Source organism: Solanum tuberosum, unplaced genomic scaffold, assembly GCF_000226075.1.
Source record: "Solanum tuberosum cultivar DM 1-3 516 R44 unplaced genomic scaffold, SolTub_3.0 scf00042, whole genome shotgun sequence".
Classification (NCBI taxonomy): domain Eukaryota; kingdom Viridiplantae; phylum Streptophyta; class Magnoliopsida; order Solanales; family Solanaceae; genus Solanum; species Solanum tuberosum.
Genome location: NW_006238967.1, coordinates 627,846 through 639,635, shown reverse-complemented (window position 1 = coordinate 639,635; position 11,790 = coordinate 627,846).

Below are 11,790 nucleotides of genomic sequence, written 5' to 3'. Positions count from 1 at the left end.
AACTTACCCCAAATCAAATGGGTTCCTCTCGGACACCCACTTACCGCTGGAAGAACAACCTCCACCTTAGCCAACTCACTCTCTCGAGCTGAGTGTGTGGGAGAAGGACTAGGGTTCACTCTCTCAAGCTGAACCTCATGTCGACCCACTTCCACCAGCCATCAATTTAGTAGTCTTAGTTTTACGACCTCTCTCTCGAGCAAGCCAAAAACGCAAAGGCGAAATTATATTTGAAACTACAGTTTCATTAAGTTCCACCACAACTACTAAACGAAATCACATTTATAGAACAAATAAACCATCAACAAGCAAGACCCATCTAACCCATATTCACAAAATCACACCCCATGAATTGGGGTTTTAGCTACACATGTAAAAGAGATAGAAATTTATACCAATATGAGTTTGCATTCAAATGGGTATGAAGATTTTAAGTCTCAAAACAAGCAAAGAGTGAAGAATCCACAAGACCCAAGTCCAAATTCTTGGAATTGAAACTCTTTGAATCTTCAAATTCTTCAAAACCCTCTCCAAACTTAGAACTCAAAATTTCTATCCTAAAAATTATATATTAAAAATCTGATATGAAGCTACAACTCTCAAAAAGTATTTATAGTTTTCAAAAATCTGTGCTGCAGCGGATCATTCGGCGTCGTTAGTCGAGATCGTCGATTAACTCGGCTATCCGCCGATGTTTCTTCGTCTCGCCTTAAATTCGTCATCAGTTCCTGTTCTAAATCACTATAACTTACGATGAGCTTGATCGGGGGTCGCCGATTGATTTCGCGAATCACCCTCTTCCTTGCTGTTTCGCCCATCAGCAATTGCTTATGACCTTCATCAGCACCTTCGGCCACTAGGTTATCTGACGCTGACTAGATCGGTGGCACGCCGAATGAGATTACTACTTGCTGTCATTTTTCACTCCAGCTTTTTGTAACTTTAGGCGGTTTGGTAGCCTATTCAGTATATGTAGTTTAAACCCTAAACTATGTAGTTTTGGTCAGTTTTAGCCTAGAAACATAACTAGAACTTACCTAAGTCATTCATCAAAACTTAGAAAATTAGAGCATAAGAGGAGAAATAGGTCAAGAACCCTAGTTCAAGAACACAACAAGGCTCCATCAGTTCAATCCCTAAAATCGAAAGATCTCTCTGTGGAATTCGTCACCAGGTATGTGGAATTTTACTAGTGGGTTCCTTTCACCCATTAGGTCCCTAAATTTCAGTTAGAATCTTGATTCCCTTCAGATTATCTAGATCTACGGTTTCTTGAATGTTAGAAATTGTTGGGGTGTAGTTGTTAGAATGATCCAAGTCAGATTATCATGAATTCAGTATCATTTGGTGTAGATTCTTTCATAAATTCAGAACCCTAGCTATGTAGTTCTTTTAGTTCATGAATTACACATGCTAGGTCAGTTATGTCAGCTATACATGCTTCAGTTTCCGAATATCACATTATCAAATATAATTGTTTCATTCTCAGAGTTTGCATGTCAGTAGTTTGAGCTATCCAGTATTACAACATTTCAGTCATAAAGTGTTAACTACTTAATCAATTGGGGGAAGCTTAATATTGAGTGAACTCGTAGGATAAGTTCCCTCTGTTAGGCATTACATTTTAGTGATCACGCCAGCATGCCTCTATACCTCTGGCTGGATATATTGGGTCCTCTCGATGGGGCGTATACATCGGACTCCACATTTAGCTCATGTGGTTTTATGTTGGTTATTAGTAGCTCCCTCACAATTCAGTCATATTCTATTACATTAACCATGTTATCAGTGTAGTTCAGTATTCAGTCTCAGCATGTTATAAACTTGGTCATTGCATTCAGTTTAGCCTTGTTCAGTATTTCCAAGATCCTTATCATGTTCAAATTATATTATTGCTTATTTGCTTATTCAGTTATGTTATTATTCAACTTTACTCTATCATGCATGCTCAGTACCTTTCAAGTATTAATGCATACTCTGCCCTACATCTTCTCGTGATGTAGGTTTAGGTCCTCAGCAGTCAGATCACGCATAGATCAGTTCCCGATCTTTAGTTTAGCAACATCAGTGGTGAGTCCTCATTCTTCGAGGACTAGTGACATGACTATATTTCTTGCTTTTAGTTTTAGTTTAAGTTTTTCTAGATCTAGCTGGGGTATGTCCCAACATTTCTAGTCAGTAGAGGCTTTATTTCAGACATAGTTAATTTCAACTTTAGTCTTAGAGTTTGACTTTTCATTGTATTCAAACTCTCAGATTTCATATATTCAGACTTAGTATATGGGTATTCCCCATCTTTTCAGATTATTTATATGATTTAACCTCCGCATAGTATTTATTGATTTAGTTTGCTTTAGTATGCTTATGATATGCCAGCAGGGTTAGCTTGGGGTCACTCGTGATCCTAGGTCCCGTGTCCGCATCCAGAGTGTAGGCTCGGGGAGTGAAAAACATGGTATCAGAGCACTAGGTTGGTGTGTCCTAGGATGTCTGAAAAGCCGCACTAAGTAGAGTCTTTTTCATGGGTGTGAAGTGCACCACATCTAATGAGAGGGAGTATACGAAGTGTTTTAGGAAGAACTTCACTCTCTTTGTTACTCTTATCGTGCGTAAGGTTTGATCTAATTCCTTGTTCTGACTCATCATTTTGCATTTCAGATCATGCCTCCCCGTAGAGCTTATGGATGGGGTGCGAATGCACGCAATGCTAACGCAGCTCTTCCAGTCCCAGATTAGGAAGTTTTGAATGCTGAATTTCGGAACGCTATCCAATTATTGACTCAGAGTATGACAAACCAGAACAATCAGCAGGTTCCAATTCCTACTAATAGAAATGGTGGATCAGTGGCAGCTAGGGTTTGAGATTTTGTTAGGATGAATTTGCCTGAGTTTTCAGGGTCACAAGTTGGTGAGGACCCACGAAACTTCATTGATAAGGTTAAGAAAATCTTTCGAGTGATGCAAAAGACTGGTAATGGTAGGGTTAAGTTGGCATGCTACCAGCTTAAGGATGTGGCTCACATATGGTACACTCAGTGGAAAGACAACAGAGGATACTTTGTTTTTTGTAACTCTCTCTATAGCAGTCATCTTCATTGTTAGTCCAGAAACTCTTTCAGAACCCTTCTCAGTCTCTACTCCAGTCGGTGACCCAGTTATAGCTAGATGGGTATACATAAATTGGCCTGTCACAGTCTCCCAGAAAGTCACCTCAACAGATCTTGTAGAGTTTAGAAATGGTATACTTCGATGTCATTCTAGGCATGGATTGGTTACATTCTTGTTATGCCTCAGTCGATTGTAGAACTAGGATTGTTCATTTTCAGTTTCCAGACGAACCAATCTTAGAATGGAAGGCCTATGGGTCAATTCATTTCTTACCTTAAGGCCAGAAAGATGATTTCTAAGGGTTATCTCTATCATCTAGTTTAGGTTAAGGATTCAACCTCCAAGGACCCAACTCTTGAGTCAGTTCATGTAGTTAATGAGTTCCCAGAAGTGTTTCCAAAAGATCTTCCCGGAGTTCCTCCCGAAAGGGAAATCGACTTTGGAATTGATCTCATTCCAGATACCCAGCCTATCTCTATTTTTCTGTACAGAATGGCTCCAGCTGAGCTTAAGGAACTGAAAGAGCAGTTGAAATAACTTTTAGATAAGGGCTTCATCAGACCTAGTATTTTGCCATGGGGTGCGCTAGTGTTGTTCATGAAAAAGAAAAATGGATTGACTATCGGCAGTTGAACAAAGTCCCAATCAAGAATAAGTATCCCATCTCCAGGATTGATGACTTGTTTGACCAACTTCAGGGTGCTAGTTATTTCACAAAGATAGACCTCAGATCGGGTTATCATTAGCTCAAAGTTAGAGATAGTGACATTGCGAAGACAGCCTTCAGAACTCGGTATGGTCATTAATTATGAATTTGTAGTTATGTTTTTGGACTAACCAATGCTCATGCAGCTTTCATGGACTTGATGAATAGAGTATTCAAGTAGCATTTGGACTTGTTCGTTATCATCTTTATTGATGATATCCTCATTTACTCTGGGAATGAGGAAAAACATGCGAATCATTTGAGAGTTGTTCTGCAAACTCTCAAAGATCGCCAATTATTCTCTAAGTTTAGCAAATGTGAGTTTTGGTTGCAGTCAGTTGCTTTCTTTGGGCATATAGTGTCTAGCGAAGGGATCCGAATGGATTCTCAGAAAATAAAAGCAATGAAACAATGGCCCAGACCTACCTCTCCTTTAGATATAATAAATTTCTTGGGTCTAGCGGGTTATTAAAGAAGGTTCGTGGAAGGATTTTCATCCATAGCCTCTCTGTTGACTAAGTTGACTGTGGTCAGATGATTGTGAGAAGAGCTTTGCAGAACTGAAAACTAGGTTTACTACAACTTCTGTTTTGACTCTACCAGAGGGTTCAGACGGTTATGTGATTTATTGTGATGCGTCCAGAGTCGGCCTAGGTTGTGTGTTGATGCAGCGAGGTAATGTTATAACTTATGCTTCTAGACAGCTTAAAGTGCATGAGAAAAACTATCAAACTCATGACCTCGAGCTTGCAACAGTGGTGTTTGCACTTAAGATTTGAAGGCATTACTTGTATGGTGTTCACGTAGATGTGTTCACAGACTATAAGAGCCTTCAGTATGTGTTCACCCAGAAATAGTTGAATCTTCTCCAGATAAGATGGCTTGAGTTCCTCAAGGACTATGATATGAGTGTGCATTACCATCCTGGTAAGGCCAATGTAGTAGCAGATGCTCTTAGCAGACTATCGATGGGCAGTGTGGCACATGTAGAGGAAAGAAAGGAGCTAGCAAAGGATGTTCACAGACTTGCTCGCTTAGGAGTTCGTCTTATAAGTATATCAGATGGTGGTGTAACAGTTTAGAATGGGTCAAAATCTTCTTTGGTAGTGGAGGTTAAGGAAAGCAAGACAGTGATTTGATATTGCTTCAACTAAATGGTGCAATCCATCAACAGAGGGTTGAGGTTTTTCTCTGAAGGGGGAGATGGTGTACTTCGCTATCAGGGTCGATTATGTGTTCCTAAGGTGGGTGAGTTGAGACAAAAGATTATTGCAGAGCCCATAACTCCAGATATTCTATTCATCCAGGTGCCACTAAGATGTACCGTGATCTACGGGAAGTTTATCGGTGGAATGGTATGAAAAGGGATATAGCGGATTTTGTGATTGCAGAGCCCATAACTCCAGATATTCTATTCATCCAGGTGCCACTAAGATGTACCGTGATCTACGGGAAGTTTATCGGTGGAATGGTATGAAAAGGGATATAGCGGATTTTGTGGCTAAGTACCCCAATTGCGAGCAAGTCAAGGTCGAACATTAGAAACCAGGATGTATGACGCAAGAGATCGACATTCCTACTTAGAAGTGGGAAGTGATCAACATGGACTTCATTACAGGATTACCTCGTACTCGCACACAACATGACTCCATTTGGGTGATAGTTGATAGAGTTACTAAGTCTGCACGCTTTTTGGTGGTCAAGACTACAGATTCAGTGGAGGACTATACCAAGCTATACATTAATGAGATAGTCAGGTTGCATGGGGTTCCTTTGTCTATCATCTCAGATAAATGTCCTTAGTTTACCTCTTATTTCTGGAAGTCATTTCAAAAGGGTCTTGGTACTCAGGTTAACTTAGCACAACATTTCATCCGTAGACGGATGGTCAGGCAGAGCATACCATTCAGACCTTGGAGGACATGTTGAGAGCTTGCGTGATCGATTTCAAGGGTAGTTGGGATGATCATCTTTCTCTTATAGAGTTCGCCTACAATAATGTTACCATTCCAACATTCAAATGGCCCATTATGAGGCATTGTATGGGCGTAGATGTAGATCTCCAGTTAGTTGGTTTGAAGTAGGTGAAGCAGCCTTGATAGGGCCGGATTCAGTTCATGATGCTATGGAGAAAGTGCAGCTCATTAGAGATAGACTTAAGACAGCCCAGAGTTGCCAGAAGTCCTATGCAGATGTAAGGAGAAGGGAATTAGAGTTCCAAGTTGATGATTGGGTTTTCTTGAAAGTGTCACCTATGAAAGGGGTGATGAGATTTGGCAAGAAAGGAAAGCTCAGTCCTAGTCCTAGATATGTAGGCCCTTACAAGATCTTGAAAAGGGTTGGTAAAGTGTCTTATGAGTTAGAGTTGCCAACAGAACTAGCAGTAGTGTATCTAGATTTTCACATTTCGCAGTTGAAGAAGTGTGTGGGTGATCCAGCATGTATAGTACCTTTAGAAAGTGTGGTTATGAAGGATAGTTTCACTTACGAAGAGGTATCAGTTGAAATCCTTGATCGTCAAATCCGAAGGTTGAGAAACAAAAAAGTCGCTTCAGTCAAGGTTTTGTGGAGGAGTCAGTCCGTAAAGGGAGCTACTTGAGAAGCAGAAGCAGCCATGAAGGCCAAGTATCCTCACCTGTTTCCTTCGGATTCCATTCCGACTTGATGTAATAGTTCCTCTTCAATTTTTCAGTCATTCATGCACAGTTTCAGTCTTAGCATCATGTTCCTTCGGGTTGTACTTGCATTTTCAGCATATTTGCATGTTTTTGGAACTTAGTTTAGTCCCTCAACTTCAGCTAGTTTAGCTTTCATTCGAGGATGAATGTTCCCAAGAGGGAGATAATGTAACACCCCATATCCGAAAACAGACCTCGATGCAGATTTCCAGAAGTTGCAAGTGCAACCCACGGTTTCCACCCACAGACCGTAGGGTGACCCATGGCCCGTGCTGGTGGTCCGTGGTTCGCAATTGCAACCCTTCTCCAGACTCATCCCCAAATTTATTCTAAGGGTCGACGCACCGCCGGACCCACAAACCGTAGGTCAGACCATGGGATGTAGTCCGCGTCCGTGGATCGGATCCCCAAAACTCAGCCTCCAGTCACGATTGACGGTTGACCAGCATGGACCGTGAGTCGATCGACGGTTCGTCGGTAACCCCGACAACAGTTAAGTCAGGGGTCTTTTGGTCTTTTCCTTATGCATTAGACCCCTAAACTACGTTTAAACCCTGAACTATGTAGGTTTGGTCAGTTTTAGCCTAGAAACATAACTAGAACTTACCTAAGTCAGATAATTCATCAAAACTTAGAAAAATTAGAGCGTAAGAGGAGAAAGAGGTCAAGAACCCTAGTTCAAGAACGCAACAAGGTTCCATTAGTTCAGCCCTAAAATCAAAATATTTCTTTGTGGAATTCGTCACAAGGTATGTGGGATTTCACTAGTGGGTTCCTTTCACCCATTAGGTCCCTAGATTTCAGTCAGAATCTTGATTCCCTTCAAATTATCTAGACATAGGGTTTCTTGAATGTTAGAAATTGTTGGGTTTTAGCTGTTAGAATGATCCAAGTCTGAATATCATGCATTCAGTATCTTTTGGTGTAGATTCTTTCATAAATTCAGAACCCTAGTTATGTAGTTCTTTTAGTTCATGAATTACATATACTAGGTCAGTTATTTTAGTTATACATGCTTCAGTTTACGAATGTCACATTATCAGATATAATTGTTGCATTCTCAGAGTTTTCATATTAGTATTTTGAGCTATCCAGTATTACATCATTTCAGTCATACAGTGTTAACTACTTAATCAATTGGGAGAAGCTTAATACCGAGTAGACTAGGGTCATTCACCCTCAAGTCCCAGAACTACGTTCCTCGTAGGATAAGTCCCCTATGTTGGGCATTATATTTTAGTGATCACGCCAGCATGCCTCTATACCTCTGGCAGGGTATATTCGGTCCTCTCGATGGGGCGTATACAACAATTAGATTCTATTGTATTGACCATGTTATCATTATAGTTCAGTATTCAGTCTCAGCATGTTATAAACTTGGTCATTGCATTCAGTTTAGCCTTGTTCAGTATTTCCAGTAGCCTTATCATGTTCAGATTATATTATTGCTTATTTTCTTGTTCAGTTATGTTATTATTCAACTTTACTCTATCCTGCATGCTCAGTACCTTTTAAGTACTAACGCATACTCTGCGCTACATCTTCTCGTGATATAGGTTCAGGTCCTCAGTTTTCATATATTCAGACTTAGTATATGGGTATTCCTTATCATTTCAGATTATTTATATGATTTAGCTTCCGCGTAGTATTTATTGATTCAGTTTGCCTTAGTATGTTTATGATATGCCAGCAGGGTTAGCTTGGGGTCACTCATGATCCTAGGTCCCGTGTCCGCGTTCAGGGAGTAACCTTGGGGCGTGACATAACATGTCAGGGATTGAACCATGGCTAAAAGAATGGTTAAGACTTGAACCCAACTACGCCACTTTGTAAAATTTGATATCTACTAGATTTCCATCACAAGTAAATTTTGTTGATCAAAACCCAACCCTGGAGTCACAAAAAGGCTCACTCTTATCTTAAACCCAAGTCCAATCTCCAATAGTCTAATACAACTCAAATTCACAATCGAATCACTTCGGAGACAAGCATAGGGAGATTGTGGATGAAAATCTAACAAGAGCAGAGTTGTCATCGATCTAATGCTTCATACTATTAGACCCAAGTCTGCTATAATAGTCTATGTCGAGCTAAGACTGTCTGAGGCAACATTGGAGGATTATCAACGCAAAACCGCTCCAATTAGCAATTTTAACACAATCACTAACCTAAGCCTAGGGCTAAGGTCAAGAAAAATTTGTAATCAACAGTACAACGGGTATATAATTCAACATAATAAGATAGGCATTGCAGGCAAGGTAAAACATACTTATTTTCATGAAAATACCCCAAAATAGGCTACGACAAGAATGTTTTCATTTAAACGAGAATGATGTTAAACCACATCCAAAACTAGATAAACATCACATAAATACCATCATACGTGAAGTCTAAGATTGGATAGTTGTAACCTATTTTGACGTCGGTCACGCCCGCTCCAAAGTCTATCGAATCGAATCTTGTAACACTTCGAAAATTTCTAAGTTAAGACTCGAACCATTCTTCCTTTGTGAATAGGATCATACCGAGTGATTCTTAATTTTTCTTAGGTGTTAGGGTCAATTCTTTAGTGTGGGAATGATTTTGGATATACATTAAGGTCACTAGAATCCCCTAGCACAAAATTGAGTTGAAAGCTTTCCTACTGATTGAGTTTCAATATGAGATTTTATTTGGGTCAACTTAAAATGACTATATCTCTCAGAACATAAAGAAATAGGTGGCCCATAAACTATCACATTAAAGGTCTTTGAGTCCTCTTTCCAATGCCGCCAAGTTGGCCTCATTTCGAGTTCAAAGTAAAAAGTTATCCCCGTTTTAGTGAAGCCCTGTCACACGGTCAAAGTTTCACGGCCGGCTATACGGCCGATGAAGCTTTTCACGGACTGTGGAACCTTAAACAATCCGTGAAACCTTCCTTTTAAGGGACCTCGTCAGTCTTTTAAGTTGGGGTCAATTTGGTCTTTCTCATATGTGTTTGGTAGTTAAACTACGTCGTTTTAACCTCTATTTTAAGCCTAAACCATGGTGTTTTACACCTAATTAAGGCCTTAGAAAGTGTTAATCAGTTCATCTATATTCATTGACACTTCAAGTCATTAGAGAAAGGCTCCAAGAGGAAAAAATCTAGGGTTTCAAGTGTTCTTTGAGTTTCGTCGATTTCGCCAAGAACTTCGTACTTCCAAGTATGTAAGGCTATCATAGTGTTGAACTAGTCCGTCCTCATTCCCTACATCTACTTTTAAATCAGTAAAAGAGTAATCTAGGGTTCTATCCTTAGATTTGAGTATTATTGAGATAAGTTGATTTTGAGTTCTTGAGTTTTTGATCCTTTTTGAAATTATATTCCTAACTATTTAATTGTTATATGTTATGCATTTAGATTCTTGAGTTGGTTCATTCATTCCTATATTTCAGCATAAACCCTATGAATTGATTATTCTTGAGATGAGTAGTATCGTTGAGTTCTGTGTATTGAGTTTTCTATATTGTTATTGAGATCCTTGAGTTGATTCATTCATGTCTATATTTAAACATGAATCCTATTTTGAGTTATAAATTTTGAGAATCTTTTAAATCCAACATTTGTGTTTTAAACTGAGTTTTTAAGGAAATAAAGAGGAGTTTGAGAAAGAGTATAAGGGAACTAAGTATTTCCTAAATGTTTCATTTTTACATGAATAAAAAGAGTTTTATTTTGAGAACAGAGAAACTTTGATTTCTAAACGAGTTTATGAGTTCAGAGATATTTTAGAAAAAATACGTCTTTTAAGACAATAGTTTGAGCAATTATCTCAAACTAGAGAAAGAGTATGTTTTATACATTTTAGCATGAGTATATATTATTGGGAGTAGTATTGAGCACCGATATGGGGATGAGTTCAGACAACTCAAAATCATCATAAACCATGTATGCCAACATGGGTAAATGATCATACTTTTTAGATGAATTCTTATTTCTTAGTGGATCCACTTATTTGAGGTCTCCTATATCCTGACAAGCTATAGGACAGTTCTACCAACATGGGTGAGACGTTGTATCATCACGTAACTCATAGTAATGGTTGTTGGTCAGATAATCTCTTAAATAGAGTTAAAGTGTATTTTAATATATCACTTATTATGTTGAGTTCAAAGATGAGTAGGTATTTTGTAAAGCTTTAAATGATTTAACTCCTTTATTTCTTTACATTCAATTGAGTATATTTTATCTATTACAGTCCTTTCATTCAGTCATTTCACTTCGGCTATATTACATACTCGTACATTCATTATACTGGAGTCATTCGACCTCCATCTTTTTATTATGCAGATACATGTGATTAGGATCATCAACAGGCGCTTAGTATAGATCACTTTGCACTTCAGATAACGTGGGTAAGCCTCTTTGCATTCCGGGGGACTTCACATTTATTTTCTAGTCAATTGTCTTGAGATGTTGTGGGTCTTGTCCCGACATCTATATTGAGTAATAGAGGCTTCATAGATAGATAGAGTTGAGGAGTCTTACAGTATTTACTTTTCCTTGAGATGTTTTTGCAAACTATTATACTTATGTTATTGAGCATTTTACAAAAAAATTGAGTGTATTTACTTTGAGTTTAAATTTTCAAAAATTATGTTTTAAGCCTATTATTGCTTGAGTGAATTTTCCGCTAAGTAGTCAACCAAGCCAAGGATTCGCTTGGGGATAAGAAATGATTCTCGAGTGCCGGCCACGTCCAGGGTGTAGGCTCAGGGTGTGAAATGTCTTTACCCTTTCAAACTTCCTTCGATCGCTGCCACACTATCAAGATAATGATCGTGGCATCAATATAATCGTTTTTACACTCAATTCATAACAATTGAAAATATGGCTAAAAATGAGTCAAAATGGCATGTGGAACCCACACAAAGAGTACCAAAATTGAGTTTGTCAATAGGTCTCATTCAACTCAAGGAGTGTGTGCCCCGAAAACAGGCACAAATCCATGACAAATCATGCACCAAAACTGCAAATTATAATCAAAGAGTTAAAAAAAAACCCAAAGGAAACTTACGAGTTAAATACATCAATAATGAGCCTAACAACGTTCCAATGCCAGTCTTAACAATTTGCAGCAATTCACACTCCAAATCGGGCTCTCAAGGATTCTCTTTGGTAGGTAAATATTAAGAAATGAGCTACTAAAAATGGGATTGAACTAATATACTGCGCGTCACACTACTTATTATGATCTGAGACCTAGTGGTCACAATCACGATGGTTAGCTGAGACTGGCTCCATAGGTTCTTAATCAAAATCATGTAGGTCAACAC